The sequence below is a fragment of the Lepidothrix coronata genome, unplaced genomic scaffold (assembly GCF_001604755.1).
Source record: "Lepidothrix coronata isolate B3197 unplaced genomic scaffold, Lepidothrix_coronata-1.0 Scaffold115, whole genome shotgun sequence".
In the NCBI taxonomy this organism is placed as follows: domain Eukaryota; kingdom Metazoa; phylum Chordata; class Aves; order Passeriformes; family Pipridae; genus Lepidothrix; species Lepidothrix coronata.
The window spans coordinates 2,625,069-2,643,194 of NW_016690295.1; the positions used below are offsets into that span (position 1 = coordinate 2,625,069).

The 18,126-nt window shown below is 37.1% G+C and overlaps 1 long non-coding RNA gene across 1 annotated transcript in view; it reads right to left on the minus strand.

The window, feature by feature from the left end:
• Window positions 1–11,392: 11,392 nt before the first annotated feature.
• LOC108502234 overlaps window positions 11,393–18,126 on the minus strand; it is a 33,808-nt gene continuing 27,074 nt past the window's right edge. Inside the window, exon 4 of the long non-coding RNA XR_001876383.1 lies at window positions 11,393–12,549. This is a non-coding gene — a long non-coding RNA (uncharacterized LOC108502234). The remainder of the gene's footprint in view (window positions 12,550–18,126) is intronic.

The window sequence follows — 18,126 nt, forward strand, 5'->3', positions numbered from 1 at the left end:
TTCCCGACAGCGTGAACAAGGACAGAAAAGGAAAGTATCTCAAGTGCTGAATTGTAAAAAAGATAATAAGAAAGAAAATGCTGCAATTTAACGGAGAACAGATATTGTCTCCACGAAATTAGTAAAGCTGAGATACAGCAGCACCAAGGTAAACCAAAATTGTAAAAGTTGGAAATTATGTTCAATGCAATGTCTTAAGTTATCTTCATTTATTTGTTTTCCCCAGCAGCTAACCCATTCTCATGGCGCAATAATTTCCTAACTCAATATTTTCTTAACCTAATAATTTCCTAGGTCAAGATTTTAAAATTTTAGGTTTGAAAGCAAAATCTATAATTAAAAAACAGAGAGACAAAAACAACTAATAGACAGAATTCGTATTTGTGTCTGTTTTGACTGAGTGACTCTCCTCACTGACTGCATTTTCAGATGTAATATTTTACCTGGAAAACAAAAACCGAATAAGCAAGATTTTTTCCTCAGTAAGTGCTTATGGTGGCATCTTCGGTTCAACCATCAGAGACTAGAAAAGTAAGACTGGCGTTCAGTATTAATCAAAGTTTTGTTTGGAAAGTTTCCTTTTTTCCCCCTGATGCCAGTGACATGACGTCAGCTGTACAGTGCCTCACCTGCAGTGTCCAAAAACAGCTCCTGAAGCCCAAGTAGCAAATACCACATTGTTCCATCTAAACAAAAGGCCAGTAAGGCAAACCCAGCAATAACATAATTCACAGATACTATAAACCCAGCAGTGAAATTTTGTAATGAAGTTAAATTGTTTTTCTGTCACAGAGATATGGAACACTGATTTTTTTTTTTCCCCCTGATCCTAAGGAAATGTGGATTATAACTTCACACTGTTTATCTCCTTCAATAGCTTTGGAACACATTCCTCAATTTTAACAAAATTTGACAGAGAGACATGGCCTCAGAGATATTATGTTCCCACAAGTTCTGTGACACTAAACAGATGGGAAGGGAGAGATCTTTATGTAATCACATTACATATTCCACTGAGAGAAAAGCTTCAGAACATACTTATGCTTTCTTAAAATTCTGAGTATTTCCAGGAAAGAGAACTTGTGTTTTAACCAGAGAGAAAACTCGAGACAAAGCATGCAAGCAGACATAAAACATACATACACAGGCAAACAGCTTCCTAATTCTGATGTTTATGAAGTTAACTTGTTATGAAGGAGAGGCAGTAATAGAGCCATCATGGTTTTTTGCTGTCTCCTACCTGGCTTTGGAGATTTCCAGTTCCTACCAAGACTGACAACTTCAGTGGTAGCAATAACACTGGCAGGTTACAATTCATGATTCATTGGTGCTACTCTGCAACATCACTGTGGTAAACAGAGATCAGAACAAGAGTCTTTTTCATTTCAGATTAGGTTTTTTTATAACTGCTGACTACATACTGATAGATTTTTAAGTGTTTTTCTTTCACACTACTGGACTTGAGCAGCAAATGACTATTTCCAGTGTTTACAGTACACTGTAAGAAAGTGTCAACTTGGCATACTTTTAGCCTCCTTTTCCTGAGGTTACTGACTAATAGTCTAGTCACAATTTCTGTCAAGCTATTCTAATATATGCTATTTTTAAATAAACATGTGGGAGTCAATATGCCAGTGGAAAGCCCGAGGACTGATGTATTTCAGATATATGTTATTCCACTGTGGAGAACTATCTCGTGACTATGTAGGGGGTTCATGGCTGCTATTAGCTGCCTACTGCAATTTTTATTGAAGAAAAATAAATCATTAAACATTTCACTCCTTAATCAACATTAGACTATGGAAGCTTGGATTATGTGTATGCCAAGGCCAGTATACAGCTGAGTCTCCTCAGGGTTACACAATCAGAGTTGGAGAGAACAAACATTCCTAATCAACTTATTCTTTTCACTTCCAAGTAAACTGCACCTGCTCCAATTTCTTTGAGTTGCCCCAAGTGTACAAAGACACAAAATTCCCTTTTCCTCCTTAGCTGATCTTTGCTCTTATCTTTCCTGTCAACTGTAATTTCAAAACAGACTAACTAAAAATAAGCAAACACTTTTAAAATTAAAAATCTGCTTTTAAAAGAGAACTGAAAGCTGCATTTACAATCAGTACTGATATTCTCAAATTCAAACATACTTAAATTATAGGAAATAGTTTTCACACATAGCCAGACAGTATTAAGATAAGTTACTATATGGATTTTTCTCCGACTCCTCCAGTGAAATTTGGAGTTACCACAACAATTTTAAAGGGAATGTCACTCAGTTTGTACATAAAGTGCAAAACGCTGTTAATAATTTGATGATTATTAGTACTTTATATGCTTTGCAAACTTTATCAAACCATCAAGCATTTTCTATACAAGCTTGTTTCTAAATGGGAATCTTTAGCATTTACCTCAATATAACTTCTTGCAACAGGGGCACTTTTCTCCAGTTTAGCTGCAACTCTTCAAAGCTAAACCACTACCAGCGTTCTCGGCAGTGTCTGCACAAAGAATAACAGTACACAGTTACAGGACTCCAAATTCATACCACAGCTGGAGCTGGATGATTTTCTTTGAAGGCAGAGTTAGAAGGGAGCAACACCTAGGATGATAAGTGATTTTGTCTAAACAGAAAAATGTGAATTTGTCCAAACAGACAAAAAAAAAAAAATCAAATGTTTTGGGGGAAATCAAGCACAGAAGTCTGTGTAAAATTTGATTCTACTAAATTAGATTAAGAAATTTCCATATTGCTGATGACCCTCATGGTGTATACAGGGAGGTTATTCTCATAACCTTCTGAGCATCTCCCTGTCTCTTCAAATTTCAATTGTTCCCCATGCTCCCAAAACTTTGGAAAAAGTGCCAATATTCTTCAAATCCAATCTCATTTTCTCTTAGATGTTGTGTTGAAGTCTTTGGTTTTTTTTATCCTTGAATCATCTGTTAGGAAAAAACTTCAACTGTGTTTTCTTTCTTGTCTTTCCAGTCAAGTAATAATTGTAAATGACTGATTCCAGAATAAAAGTAGTGGAAAAAAAAGTCTCGTGGTCTAACGGTGTACAGCTAAGTTTGAGAGCTGCAATTACAAGAGCTGGAAAACTGTAAACAAAAAGAATATTTTGAATATTGAAAAAAATCTGCATTTCTTAATGAATACCCTCAGGCAGCTACTATGAATACGCCTATGCTGCAACACAAGATGAGTTACCAAGGGATGATGAGACATGCAGGCTAATTTTAAGCAGATTAGCCTGGATATCATCCATGACACAGCTCAGAGCTCAAGTTCAAGTTTTCCCGCCCGAAAGCACCTCATTTGGCCCTTGGGGAGGCCACTTGCAACTCTGAGTGTGAAGAATGTCTTACACCATCTCATACTGAGCAGCTCTTGTCCCTTCTACTTATTGTGTGTAATATCTATGGTGTTTAAAAAGCTGTAGGACAGCAGTTCAACACAATTCAATTCTAATTTTGAAAAGCAGAATTCTGAAGGCTTAATATGTGGGAAGTATACACAGTGAATGAAACAACCAGACTTACTTCTTTCAGTTTGACAGCTAATCTTCTCTCAATCCTACCTAAATATCTTGTTTCCACCGAGATTTAGGTCTTTCCCTTTTAACATACAGGCATGTCATCCCACCTGCTCTCATCTCAAGGTTTTGCATACCAAAGATTCAGCAAGTCTCAGTCTTCAACTTCTAACTAAAGGCAAGTGTTTGAAAGATAGTTTCACAAATGTTCTCAGTCGGGTAGTCTCTGCTCAGGATTAACGGTGTTTCAAAAGCAAGTGCAGCACTTCTGCCAGCAGAAGACAAATTTGCTCTCTATTTTTTGAGCTTCAGATAAATCTTACATGCAGCTGAAGGCATTCAAGTCATCAAATGAGAGAACATACAGCACTTGCATAATATCTATCAGCATATGGCTAACAGAGCCTGCTTAGGTCACAAGGGTGGATCTTCACAAAGTGAATGAGCACAGTCTGTTCAGGTTTTTAGGCTCGTTGAAAAAGAAGATCTGTTTCAATTCCAGGACCAGTTATTTTCCTGTGTGAAGTCCTGGCAGGGTACCATCTTCTTAGAAGCTGTAATTTGGAACAGTGGGGGTTTTTTTCCACTAATAAGAAGATCTCAAAGGCTTTGTAAAGATTATATATGCACTTAAAAATCCAGAGGATTGTGGCAATTCTCTGAACTACCTCAGTTTGAAGGATTTGTTCTTAACTTTCACAAAACCAATTGGTAGGCATGTTGTAATTTTTTTTCTTTTAATCAGGTATCTCTTACTGCTGGCTACATTTTTCTGAGCTTTTTTCTTTTTCCTGTTCTGTTGCAGGAAATAAATTTATAGCTGCTTTATCTATAAACTGATTTCTCTATAAACACACTTATTCTTTTTCATTAAACAGTAAGTGTGCAAAACATGCTTATTGGGTTTGCTAGACAACGTGTTTATTCCTAGATATTTTGAAAACGTATATTTGCACAGTTTTGTGTTCTCCCTTAAAACCAGAATTTAGTCTCCAGCTGTCTAAGCAAAACAAACCATAAAAGAATCGCTGGACCAGAGAAATCTTGAAGCCTGTAGAGAAACACATTAGGAAACAGGACACAATATAAATAATCCATGTGTAGACAAGCCAGACGAACAATTAAGGCAGATCTGGCATTTGAAAGTGTGCCAACTATCCAATTCAAAAATTTAAAGAATATGATTATTATAATATAAAGCCTGTTTTGCATGGATTTGGAATAACATCTTGCATTTTGTCTAATTGATTGTAAATATGTGACTGCTGGAAAGTACTGTCCTCAAAAACATACCCTCAAAATTACAATTCTGAGTATGTCCCATGCAAATGATCTATGCTCCCAAGTTCTTTCAGCAGCTGTGAAACTCTCATTCAAAATATTTTGATAATTATTGATTTCCCAGCTTTCCTAGTTGCCTGTGGGAACAGCCTACATTTTTGAGGAAGAACATAGTCTACCCAGCTGTAAATGAAAGAAACAAGCATTTAGTGAAACATGGAGGAGAGCAAGACAACAGGCAACACCTTAAATACTTCATAATGAAAAAATTGTGGCTCTTCCTGGAAGCTGAAGATCTGCTGCCTGGATTTCTGTCATAATCTAAGGCATTTCAAATTGGTGGATTCACGTTTGAGAATACACATACATTTTTGTAGTATAAATCTTTATATTTGAATCACTGTTCCTGTTGTGAAGCACAATGCAAGTTAAAACCTTGTATTGTTGCTGTGGGACACCTCCCAGTGACAGAAATACTTTCCACACCACGTTCTATATGGATACAGAGAGTTCCTAGAGGTTGGACTGCACCTGTAATTAGCATCCCATTTTGAGTAGATCGTTCTGCTTCTTGGAAAAGCAGCATTTCTTAGAGGAGTGTGGATACCTGTTTAGGATGAGGGACTAAATAAAAAAATTCTATGTGGCTTTTTCTTATTTAAGGTACACATCTCCCCACAAATGCTTCAAGTAGTTCCAGTTTGCTGTGGAAACTTTCCTTCTTACAAGCATGGATACCCTCCCTCCAAAATCCTCTTTTTATATGTGTACTCTACATGGTAATGTCCTACTAAGATTTTCAAGCAAGTTGAAATAATATAGAAGGAAAAAACCCCACTGTCATACCAAGATAAGCACACCTAAGAGCTTTTACAACTAAACTGTCAGTACTTGATCTGATCCTGTAAGGTATGGGTACATAGGGTAACTCATATACTCTCCACTACACACAGTATTAAAAGCATTTTACTTCACCATTCCTGTTGTTTAATTTTAAAGCATCAAATTAAAGCTTAATAAACCTCTAATTAGGTTGCTTCATCATAAATTATTCAAGACACATTTCACATATTCCACAGTAAACTGAATTCCTTCAGTTCTTTGGCACACAAATATCTCATTTCAAATATTTACAGAGGAACATGCCAGAAACCTAGTTCAAAGGAGTTTTGACAAATCAGAAAAGTTTTACTAACATATAATCTCAAACATATGGTTTCTTTAGCTCATGCAATTTCTAAGCCCAGGCTGAAATTTATGGCTAATGAAGAACGAACAGAAAAAGCTACAAGTTTAATATGAAAATGAAACATTCTATGAAAAGATTATGTTTCATTTCCATTAAGGAAGAAATTTGTCTTTAGCTCCAGTGGAAGCAGGATTGGCTTCCAGATGGTGCCAGATTTCACTGATGCAGAGCTTGATATCAGAGACACAGTGAGGAAGATACAGTGTTTTACAGAACATAGGATTTAAAACGTGCTTTCTACTTGCTATTCATTTTAAACAATCATCTTGGTTCCAAACCTAAGTAAGATCCCTTAAAACTCAAGAGCTAAAAGAAATAAACAAAGCAATCTGCAGTTTAAGAAAAAAAGTCTGATAATATTTAAACTTACGGTTATTTTTTTCATTACTTTTTTATTGTTTTTTTTTTAGTCAGAAAGCCAGGCCTCCTCAGTGTCAGCTGTTTTAGTAACACATTATTCAAATGCAAAGGCTTCTCTTCACTCTGCCTTGCTGCTTCATTCCCAACAGTTCTTTCAACTCATCACTTAGTGTCAGAACACATAGCAACATGTGTAAAAACATCTTCTGGAAAGAAATCCTCATATTTTCTTGTAGCATCAATCATTTCATGCATCTTGCAGTCAGACTTGAAGGTGATAACTCCACTGGTTTAAAAATGGTTTTTTATTAAATGTTCCAAATGATGGCTCCCTACAAGCTTTACAGCTTATTATGAAGTAAAACTTTTTTCTGGTCCAAATTCAGCAAAGATCCAAACCCACGCTAAAGAATCTTCCCCAAATTGTAGTGTTTCGCTTTATTCCATAAAAGCAAGGAACCTGTTGGTGTTATAGCAGCAAAAGAGCTACTTTATAATAACTAGCAATAAATAGCACCTTTTCCCTTCATCCCATCACCAGCTGCATTCAGGGACATCTGCTTCTGGAGCAAGCTTGTTATTCTCCCATTATTTATTTCATAACTGCAGGAGTCCTGTTTGATAATTTCTGTGAAGACTGAATTAAATATATGCCCAGCAACTGATATCTGCTGCTCCCAAAAGCCAACAGGGTAAGGCAGCTACATCTGTGAGCTGTTTGTTTGAGTCACATGAACCCCTTCCCCTTAGTCCTGGACCTACACTAAAGATGAAGAAGGTGTTTGCTAAAAAGAAATTAAAAAGACCACACACACAACGTATATTAAGAGGCCCAAATCACTTATTGGTTGCATTTTAGCAACACTGGCAGCCATGTGCATGTGAAAATGCATTACTGAAGTGTAAGTGGGTTTCTGAATAAACAATATTCATGCCAGGTTCCTGCTATGCATATTATATGGCTATATTTAGATCATCTCTATTTTAGCATAACTTTCATTTTATAAAATGTCTTGACTATTAAAGCTGGCAGCTAGTTTTATAACTATAAAATTTTTTAAAAGAGTCTGACCTTTCTGGATGGCACTACAAACTTGTAATTTCTGCTAAATATAGCAGTGAGCAGTTCAGATTGTCAACCTAAGTTCCATTTCTTCAATTTTTAATGTCAGTTCATAGGTAATTTTATGAAATTCAGGTATTCAAAGACTCCCATCAGAAAACAGCGTTCAACTAAATCAGCTTCAAAAAAACAATACCATTGTTCACTTTTAGGATTCTTTTGCATAAGATATATTTTCGAGAAAGCAGTTAGAATAAATGAGGTTGGCAAAGACCTCAAACTTCATCGAGTCCAACCATTAACCCAGCACTGCCAAGACCACCACGAAACCATGTCCCCAGACTCCACATCTACACTTCTTTTAAATACATCCAGAGACGGTGACTCCACCACTGCTCTGGGCAGCCTTTTTCAGTGCTTGACAACCCTTTTGGTGAAGAAATTTTTCCTCATATCCATAAACCTCCTTCTGAACTGTCTCCTGGATGCTCAGGTGTAAAAGTAAAATAGGAAATCATTTATCAACTCTCATCGCACTTGGTCCAGATGCAGAAGAGACACTTTAAAATGTTGGTAAACAAGTTCTAGTTTCAGTAAGAAAACTTGGTTAAAAAACTCTTAGTTTTAGGTGAAGATAGAAAATACCTCAGAGATGAAAACCACATGTTACTGAAATTGCCTGAGCTGTCAGAGAAACACCAATAATACAAGTTAGAGAATCCACTTAACATCCTCTGCAGAGCTGACACAGTATACTGCTTAATGAGGGAGGCTGACGGGATGAGAGGGAACACTATCAGCTCTGACAGATTTTTTCTGTTATTAAAAGGAAGTTTTTTACCAGAGAGTAAGCATACCCCATTCCCAACGAGAGTGCAGTATCCAGGCAAAGCAATTTTGGCAGATACCTACCAAAGCAGAGGGGTACAAAATGCAATTTACAGGCAGCAACACTAGTAGCTAAGGGGGCTCTTGAACCAGAACTGCTGGGGACAGAATAGGAAGTCACAATTACATGGAGTTTATCTTGCCTTTTCTCTCAGACAACTTCAGAGGAACTCGAGTCAAAGGAATTCATACACCAGGGCCCCAAACCAAGAAATCAAGGGAACTGTTCCTAAAGGATTACAGTCCAGCTCAGCTACGCAGATGAGAAATTCAGACCAGTGTTCACACAGGACTTGGGATCAGGGTCTCTGACAAACACAGTGCTAAGACTGAAAGGTGTTCCTGACGTAAATGGTTCTGTGGTTAACAAGCAATTTGAATATACAGCATATATTTAAAATATGTGACACAGTCATCTTTATTCACATAGTTATCCTTTTCCAGAGGGTTTGGGCAGTTTTCAGAAGGGGAAACAAGCACAGACCCACTACTTGGCTGGATGCTAAAAACACATATTCTGTGTCTTATTTGTAGTCCCTATGAAACCAAGACATACAACTGAAAATATCTCCATTTTCTCTACAGCTGAGAAACTTTTCCTCCCTGAATGCAAGATGGCTTTTCTTTCATAAAGCTTTTTGCCAGAAAACAGAATTCTTGGGCTGTGCCTTCTTACAGAACATTTATACTTTCACAAGTCCCATGGTCACAACATGAGTCTCTCTGAATAACAGTAAAATTCAGATACAGAAGAAATAACAAATGTTTGCAACAGAGTTGTCTACTTAATAATCTAAGCCTAGGTTGTTACCATGTTGATATACAGGATCAATGGTAACGGATGAAGGAACAAGTTTAAACACTCAAAAGCCAACTGATTAAGATCACAGAGCACTATATATACAAAAAAAAAGCCTTAAAAATCAGATTTTATGACAGTAACATGAACTCTGGCTATACATGAACTAACATGAACTCTGTCCCCTCTCCTCACTATTGGTTTTTCAGGTGTATCAGGAGATCAGAGCACTTTAACCAGAGTAACTTGCAACAGGTATTAAAGAATTCTCCAAAGAGCCAAACTGAAACTGTAATCTCAGGATGACAGAGGGGAAAAGTGATCAGAGATTCATTCCAGTTAAGTATGTGGCCTAGATTTATCTAACAGTATTTCTTTGCCTGTCCTACTTGTTTTAATATGCTTAGAAAAGTTCAGATAAGGCATATATTTAAATGGGTACTCTTTTTCTGCAGCTTTTAATCTGTACATTCAAGATCTTTATGGAAATCTTAATATCTTGACTTTAATAGCTTCTTGGCTTGATATTTCCCACTGGACTGACCATTCCTGAGAAAAAGAATGTTTTTCTTCCTGACCTTGCTTTATCTGTAAAGCTGAAGCTGTGTGAAAAATAATCTGCAAGAACAAAGCATCTGTTAAATTGCACAGCATAGCTCTGTAGGGACCAGGAAAATACCTTTCTAAGAGGCATTTGCTATTGATGAGCTTTATTTCTTTTTTTCTTCACCCTTTCTCTTACTGCTTTTATATCTTTGCCACTTGCTCTTCCCCTCTCACTTGACTGACAGGATTACACTACAAATTCTGCACTACTCAACTCATTGCTTCTTCAATTCCTCATTCTCAGGTTCAACCCCTGAATTCCTGACCTTAAGACCACCACCTCCCAGCCCCACCCACCCACCCCCCAGTAATAATTATTATTTTCCAGTGGTCTCCTTACAGGTCATTGACAGCTCTACCTCCCAGCAGAGAATCAGCAACACCAGAGAAGACTTCAAGATCATAAACCCATGATATAGTTTTGTTCATCCCAAACAAGTCCTGCTTAGAATACCACAACTCCCATCATCTCTGGGTACGATCAGCCAAGAGAAAACCAGTGAAATACACATCCACAATTAAGCTAAATTATTTCTGTTGGTATTGTCACATAAATCCCCCAGTCAGCAGGAAAAAACAAGATTGCACCACATGTGGAAAAGAAGGGCATGTTAGTCCTCAAAAATAGGGCATAACAGGAAAAATTTCAGCATACAGACAAGAAGCTTCTGAAAATTAAAGCTCTTATTACAGCTACCAGTTCCTCTTTTCTCAGCCTCCTGGCAAGCAAATAGGTTTTGGCTTGGATCGCATACGTAATTGAACTGTGCTTTCTCTTCCTGAAATACAACATCAAGCCCTCCCTGTTTACAATAAACATAGGGATCATAGCTATAAGAAAATTAAAATTAGATACTGAACCTTTGTAAGGTACAACTTGGCAGAAAAAAACTATTTTTGAGTCATCTGCATAAATAAAATACAGCAACTAGCTAAATTTAGCTTTAGCATCAGATGAATTACACCAACACTAAATTTAAACATATTCATTGTCTCTGTATTACTTTACCATGCCAATGGTAGAAACTGCAGAGTATATGAGGTATGTTAGAGCATATCTCATTAAAACAAAATAGCTTCCAGCTACTGAAACATTTGCATTATTCCCAAAATTGCATTCTATCATAATGACATTTGAAGTGAATTCAGAAAGAATTGCTATTGTTTGAATGGATTGCTTTCTCTTATAAAGGAGAGATTGTCATAAGCATAATTAATCTCAAAGTACATCAGACAATATTTCCCATACTTACTGGTAGTATTAATGAGATTTGCTCTAGATGAAACAGGTAAAATTGGGAATAGTAGGTTCAATAAGCAATGTATTCGTGTGTTTCAGGAGATTTCAACAGACTGAACAACAACAATTTCCAAAATATAATTATGCAAATACTTTATTCTCCTCAATTACTTTAACTTTATATTAAGCAAGAAGAGCAAGAAGTCTGATGTGAAATGTAATTTTTGTCTTGATATCAAGATTATTATCTTTGAATCTTCATTTAATGATATGAGACAATTATTTGACACTTGTTTGCCATTTTTAAATCTATTTGCTTTTGTTTGAGAAAAAAAAGCGAGCTGTCTCTACATCTTAGCAACAAAACCACAATATTGTTGCAGTTTCATGTCACTGTGAAGTAATATTGGCTACAAAGATTAACTATTTCTCTGGAAGCAAAGAAATTACGGCTGAAGAGTTTCAGATATATGGTGACAAAGGTAGTGAAAGTAAGAGAACACAGTGGATCTCTTTCTGTTCAAGGGTTACTGACTCAGCTGCTACATTTCAGTGGAGCTCCTGCTGAATTCCAGTCATAGAAAATGTGTCTGAAACAGAAGGTCTTGAGAAGTCATTTATTATTTCAGCCTCATTTCAAAGCAAATATGTGTCATATCCAAGTCCTTCCTAACTGGTATTTATTTAACCTGACTTTAAAACCTCTGAGATTTAGGATTCAAAAATCTGCTTTGCTGTTCTACCATCAGAAAGTTGTTAATATTTACATGGATCTGTTTTGCTGTAATTTAAACTTAATAATTCTTGTTCTGTCAGCCACATGGAGAAAAAATTATGTTGTCCTTCTGCTAAATAATTCCAGGTCATTAAGGCCTGTGATATCTTGTCTGGATTTCTAATCTTTTTTGGCTCGCTCTTTAGCTTTCTTCAGATGTTCCCTTTTTTTTCTTTTTAAAATACAGTAAGACAGACATAACTGTGGCATTACGAATGCTGTGCAAAGCAGACATTATTTTACACATCATCTAGGCTACAGTCATTTTCAAATACAACCCAGCATGGCTCCTATTCTACTTGCAATAATTTAAAACTGTAGAGTCACATTCAATTTACCACCGTAACACCAAAATCCTTTCCTGAAGAACTGCTACTAATCAGTTTATTTCCCCAGTCTTCTCTGTGCTGTAGAACTGCCATTCCCAGCACCTTGCACGTGCTACTCTCAAAATTAGCACTAATTTTAAAACCATTATTTCAATTTTCAAAAATTATTTTTATATCCAAATGCTATTCTGCAGCACATCCGTACACCCTCTCAAAGCCCATAATGAGAAAATACTTTCAACAAGCTCTCTATTCCACTGCAAGCAAAAGAAACCATAGGAAGTAGTGTAAATTTGGACTTTCCGATGAAAAGGCCTAGGAACAGGTCTAGGGTCAGGAATCTGATCTCAGTTCTTCCTCCCTCCAACTCCATCACATACTCAGCAAGCAATGACGAGCAACATTCATCCAACGGATGCTTGATGTCATCTGGAAAAACAAGGATAAACAATTCATGTTTATTTTTAAATATCTATCTGATATGGATGCAAAACTATAACACTAAATATAAGAAAATATTTATAAATTATATGCCATGAAATTACTATGTTTATATAAAAAAGCACAAAATTACCGTAATGCCATCTGGATTAAGCAGGGGAAGAAACATTAAAGTTATGATGGAAATAGACTAAGATTTTAAAATAATTCAAAAAAATAAGGTTACAGCCTCTGATTGAGGATTTGAATCAGAAAACCACATTGCTGCCAGATATTTTGATTCCTCATTTCGAGAGTGGTTTGAGACTGTTCTGAATTCAGGAAAACACTGCATTAGAGGTTTAAATCCATCTCTGTATAGCTGACTATACAATATCAGCGTGACCACTGGACTAAAGTGTTTCCTGAATGAGCATGATTTACAGGGGTTTCCTTAGCAGAGATCCACACAAATAAAAGGGAAAGGGAATCAAGACACAATGACTTCCCTGCTGTCATAAGAACCACAGAATCACCAAACGATTATCTGCCAAATGCTGAACATATGAAGACAACTCAGTTCCTAGTTTTCCTTCACAGTATGACACAACCTAATGATCCTTCAGTGCTCTTTCTTTATATTGTTTTTTTTCCAATAAATAGCGTGAACTTGTTTCTTCTCACCCCCTAAGTAATCATTTGGGACAATTTATTTGGAATGACAAGTTGGTGTTATTTCTTTAGTTCCTCTATAGGAGATGTACTGGAACATCTTTATCTCACTGACTCATATGGATATGGTCTGTCATGTCCAAAAAAAGTATAAAATTGAAGAACCAGGGCACAGGCACTTTCCAATTGTCTGAAGCATTTATTCTCTCAGGGAAGTTGTGGAAACTCACACATTAAGGATGACAGCAATGGCAAGATTTGTGGATACATGGAAACTTTGCACAAGTAAAGTTTTAAAGTTCAGGGATTTGCAGTGAGGCGGCTGAAACTGAAGTATTTTTAAATATTAAAATGGTCAAAAGTACGAAGGCAATCTCAGGTTAAAGCAAAGGATCACTAGTCTTATATAAACCAATTTTCAACCTGCTCATCTGTTGGGGGTTCACACTGGCTGTCAGACACCCACTCAGCACTCCCTCAGTGTCCCTCCTCAACTGGACAGGAGAAAAAAAAATAAGATGAGAAACCTTGTGGGTGAAGCTTAGCAGTTACTTAGCAGTTACTGTCATGGGTAGAACTGACTTGGAGGAAATTTAATGTACTGGCAATTGCACAAAGACAAAATTATCATGAGACACCCCCCCCCCTCACTCCTATGCCCAGCTGAATTTGCTATGACAGCCACTATGAGATGTTCTGACTTAAGTCAAAATATGTCCCCTGTTCTGACACAAAGAACAGAAGGAACAATCTCTCCTCCTGGTCCTAGAGATCAGCCATTGCCTAAATGCTGTTCTGTTCTGTCAGCACAGATTTAATTGTAAGGGTGCTGGGCTGTTCTTACATACAATGCACTCATTTCTGCCCCTGATCCTACACAAGGACACAGGCCCCTAAAATCACTGCTACACAATAAAAAGGTCTGCATATAAATCAACCGTGGAGTAATACAAAAATCACTTTTAGTGGTTGTAAGCTTAACAGCAAAAAGGGAACCTCAGAGCACTTGTGCTCTTTTCCTGCAATAAACAGGAAGATGGAAGGAATTAAATGTTGTGTTAAAGACAGTGTAAGACCTGCATATATTCATGCTCTGCAGAGAATACTTCCCCAAAGAATTCAACAGTGGAGGAAGATCCAAAGTCATGTTGCTACAGAGGGCAGCCCATTTCACCCTGGACAGAACAAGGGATGTGTCAGTGCATTTTGTGTTAGGTTCATAACCACAGCACAGAGGCAGGAAACAGACCTGTGAGATATATGACATCTTCTGTTTATACATCACTTGTTTTCCATAACTTATGAAAACGTGGGGCAGAACTAAGAACTATGAATTACTGCAGAAGACACTGCACTTGGCAAATGAAACCTGTCAATGATCAGTGACTGGGCCAAGATTTGTTGCTGGGATTGAATCATCCGTTCAGCTACATTTGAGAACCTGCATTTCAGACAGCAGTGTTCCTTTTCTGGAGTACTGAACTATAAAACAAACTTTATTGAAATGGAACATGGCACAAAATGAAAAGAAAAATGAATTTTTACAGTAACTAACTAGAAAGTGTTCTTCACATGGGCAGAGTTGAAAAAGAGAGCAGTATTTAGGAGTTGTGGTTAAACATAAATCTTTCCCACAAAATTATCCATTAATTTTATTATTGCATTTTATTTGTATTATCTACAGTTAAAGTAATGTGTTTAGATAAAGCAAAACAAGATGCTGAGCATACCTAAACTGACAAAGATGCCAGCAACTACCAGAATTCTCTCTTACTAAGTTTTCTCTTGCACAGTTTAAAATATTAACATTATTACACCACTAACAGGCTTCAACTAAGAGTAAGAATTTAAAATGCTGGGATTAGCCAAACACTGATATCTTCAGTGTTCTGTAGTATTAAGTATGAGAAGACCAAAGTAATTTTGTTATTTTTATTCTTAAATATTAAAACTTCGTGACTCTAAAATGGATTTTACAAATTGGTCTACCAAGAACAAGAAAACATGTAGAAGTCTTTAAAAGTCAACATCTAGAGGAGCAATCCTTCATTTTTGATGGAAAAAAGTAAATAAGTCTATCCTGTGACTATATTTTACTCATCTTTTTCCAACTAAACAAAATTATTTCATCTTTAGATAAGATTATATATAGGAGGAGTAGAACAAGATTTGCTTTCTGTTTCTTCCCTTTTTCCCCCATAAAAAAAAGGACAAGCAAACAGAAATGACAATATTGATCTGGCAGGAATCTTGCTGTCTTTTCATTTCTGGATCTAACACAAAATATTTTATCTCATCTAGTATTACATAGTCTATGAAAAAGTAGAACAATTCAAATCTTTAACTGAATCTAGTCCACTGAGACTAGAAAAAATTAATTTAGCATATTGCAGGAGAGGTGGTGATGCCCACATCATATGCCTGCACTGAGATGATGCAAAGTTCTACTAAGCAGTGCTACAGAGCTGAGCTTTTCCCTAGGTATATTCCAGATGGATTTGGGTTTAGGGCAAGGGGTAAGTAGCCAATAAACAATAATCAGAAAATGTAGGAGAAATTGTATCAAGTTTTTGTACCACTAGAAAGAAAAAGGAGAGATAGGTGGCTACTCAGGTGAGGAATACTGATAATATAAATTTTTAATGATTATACATCCAGTAAAATATATAAGAAGAGCTGTATTCAAAAAGGCTTTCTTTAATGCATGACTTAGGTCTGTGTTTTAGTCAGAGAGGAGAGATATTCTACAGACGTGATCTCCAAGCATCAAAGTTAGTCTCTGGAGAAACCTTTCCTCTGACTGGAAAAGCTACTCAACAATACCTTTAAACTGCTCATATGCACTCTGTGGAGGTCAATAAAGCTATCAGGATCCCAGGGGAGGCAAGAAGCTGGAATGCTTTATTGGACTCACAAGTTCATATTTAAAAGGTTTAGGGTCTACATATTCAACAGGGGGCTTGCATATTCATTGGGGGCAGAGCTATTACAATTAGGGACTTTACAGGGATGAGGTAAAGGGGAAATCCTAAATTACAAACTTTTGGGTCTTAGCACTTACATCATAGGGAAAAACCCATTTTATTTTAGGGTATTTTAGAGGGGGGAACAGGTATTTGGGTCTGCAGAATGCAGCGATTCAAAGAACACAAAGGGAGAGAGAAGGTACAATAGGTCTTCTGCATAGGTTTGATTAAATCAGGGCATGGTTTCTCCAGGCTTGGGCAGAACATTCCAAACCCATGACATCAATGGATCCTTGTCTGGACTCTAGATGGGGTTTTTCCCCAGTCTCTGTTAGCCCAAGGCTTTTGTTTAAACCTAGCAGTATTCTTTTCCTCATATCCAAATTTTGGAATCCAACATCACTCAAAATAAGACAAAAGTTGCAAATGTCTCAGAGTTACCATTCTTGAAAAAGAAGCAAATTTAGCAGTTTGTCTATCCTTATGAGGAAGGATATATAGTAAGTATGTAGTAAGCTACTCCTAAGGTAAAGAAGAAATGTTATTCCAGTTACGTCCAACTTCTAGATGTGGTCTAAAGAAAAACCTCTGAAGGCCTGGACTGGTAAAAAATGGTATTTGTAGGAAAACATGTAAGATACATTCAGAAATAAACAGCATATTGAGGTTGGTAGGGTGGACTGGATAAACCCAATAAGAAGAGGAAGACAGAAAAGGCAGGAGACAAAACACCTGGCTTGGATAACATCCAGACAGCCCCATCTGTACCTCATCTGCCTATACACACACACCCCCTGCTTCTTATTTCTCATTCAGAAGACTGAGCCTGAAAAGAGAATCCTCATGCCTTTAAGCCACCCTCTAGATCTACTTTTATTAGTGGATTATTCCCGTTAATCAATTGACTTTGTTCTATCTTGGGAGCCATCAGTTTGGAAAAGTTCCTCTCCTTGGAGGCTAAGCTGGAAAATCAATTTCCCAGTGGTCTAAGTAGGACAGTAGGAGCTGGAAGAGAAATTAGATTCAGGATAATCTTTCCTGCCTGCAGTGACTGCTGCAGCCTGGCTTTTACATGATTTGTGGCACAGAGCCTGACCAACAGGGACTTTATTCAGTTCAAGCTTGCTGAGTGCTGAAGCTGAGATCCACTACAGGAATCTGAAACTCTACGGAGCTTGCTCTCCACTCCTCATGGTGTACATTGTTTCTACCAATGTCTGAAGATATAACTCAAACCTCTGAGAAGGGGGGAAAGGTGAGAATTGTATCTCTTAGTCACAGTAGATTCAGTTTTCTCTGCAGCCTTTTCCAAGGGAAATAATCAGCAAAATCCGCATTCTGACTGTTAAGAGGTATTTTCAAAAATAAGAGAGTACATCAGAAAATGAGACCTCACTCTGAAACGAGCAGGAACTCATGACCATATTTACTATAAGTAAATTTATCTCAGTATTACTCCCCTGGATAACTCAATTTTTTTTTTTCTTTCTAAAAGTTGCAGCTTTTAATGAACATGGAGCGCTCACATGCACACACATACAAATGCAGGCAGGCAGCTTTATTTGGAGCCTTTTCAGACTAGTTTGTACGCATTCTGCCTGTTAACTTTGGCTATTTTCATTTTACTCACACAGCAGGGATGTGGTCATTAATATTAACAGCATGTGGCAAGCTGGGGTTCAGGTCCTATTCAGAAAAGAGTGACGAGGGGACACTAAAATATTGTGTAAGCAAAAATCACAGCACAGAGCCCAGTCTATACCAAAAAAATACACTAAAAAAGTCCACACTTTCTCTCCCCTCGCTCCGCCCCCAATGAAACAGCAGTTTTTTTGTGCCATAACACAATATCGCTTCTACTGCTGTCCTTAAAAGTGCTTTACCATCCACTACATATGTGCCATTTTCACTGGGCTGAAAACCTGAATAATTGCCTTCACTGCGCCTG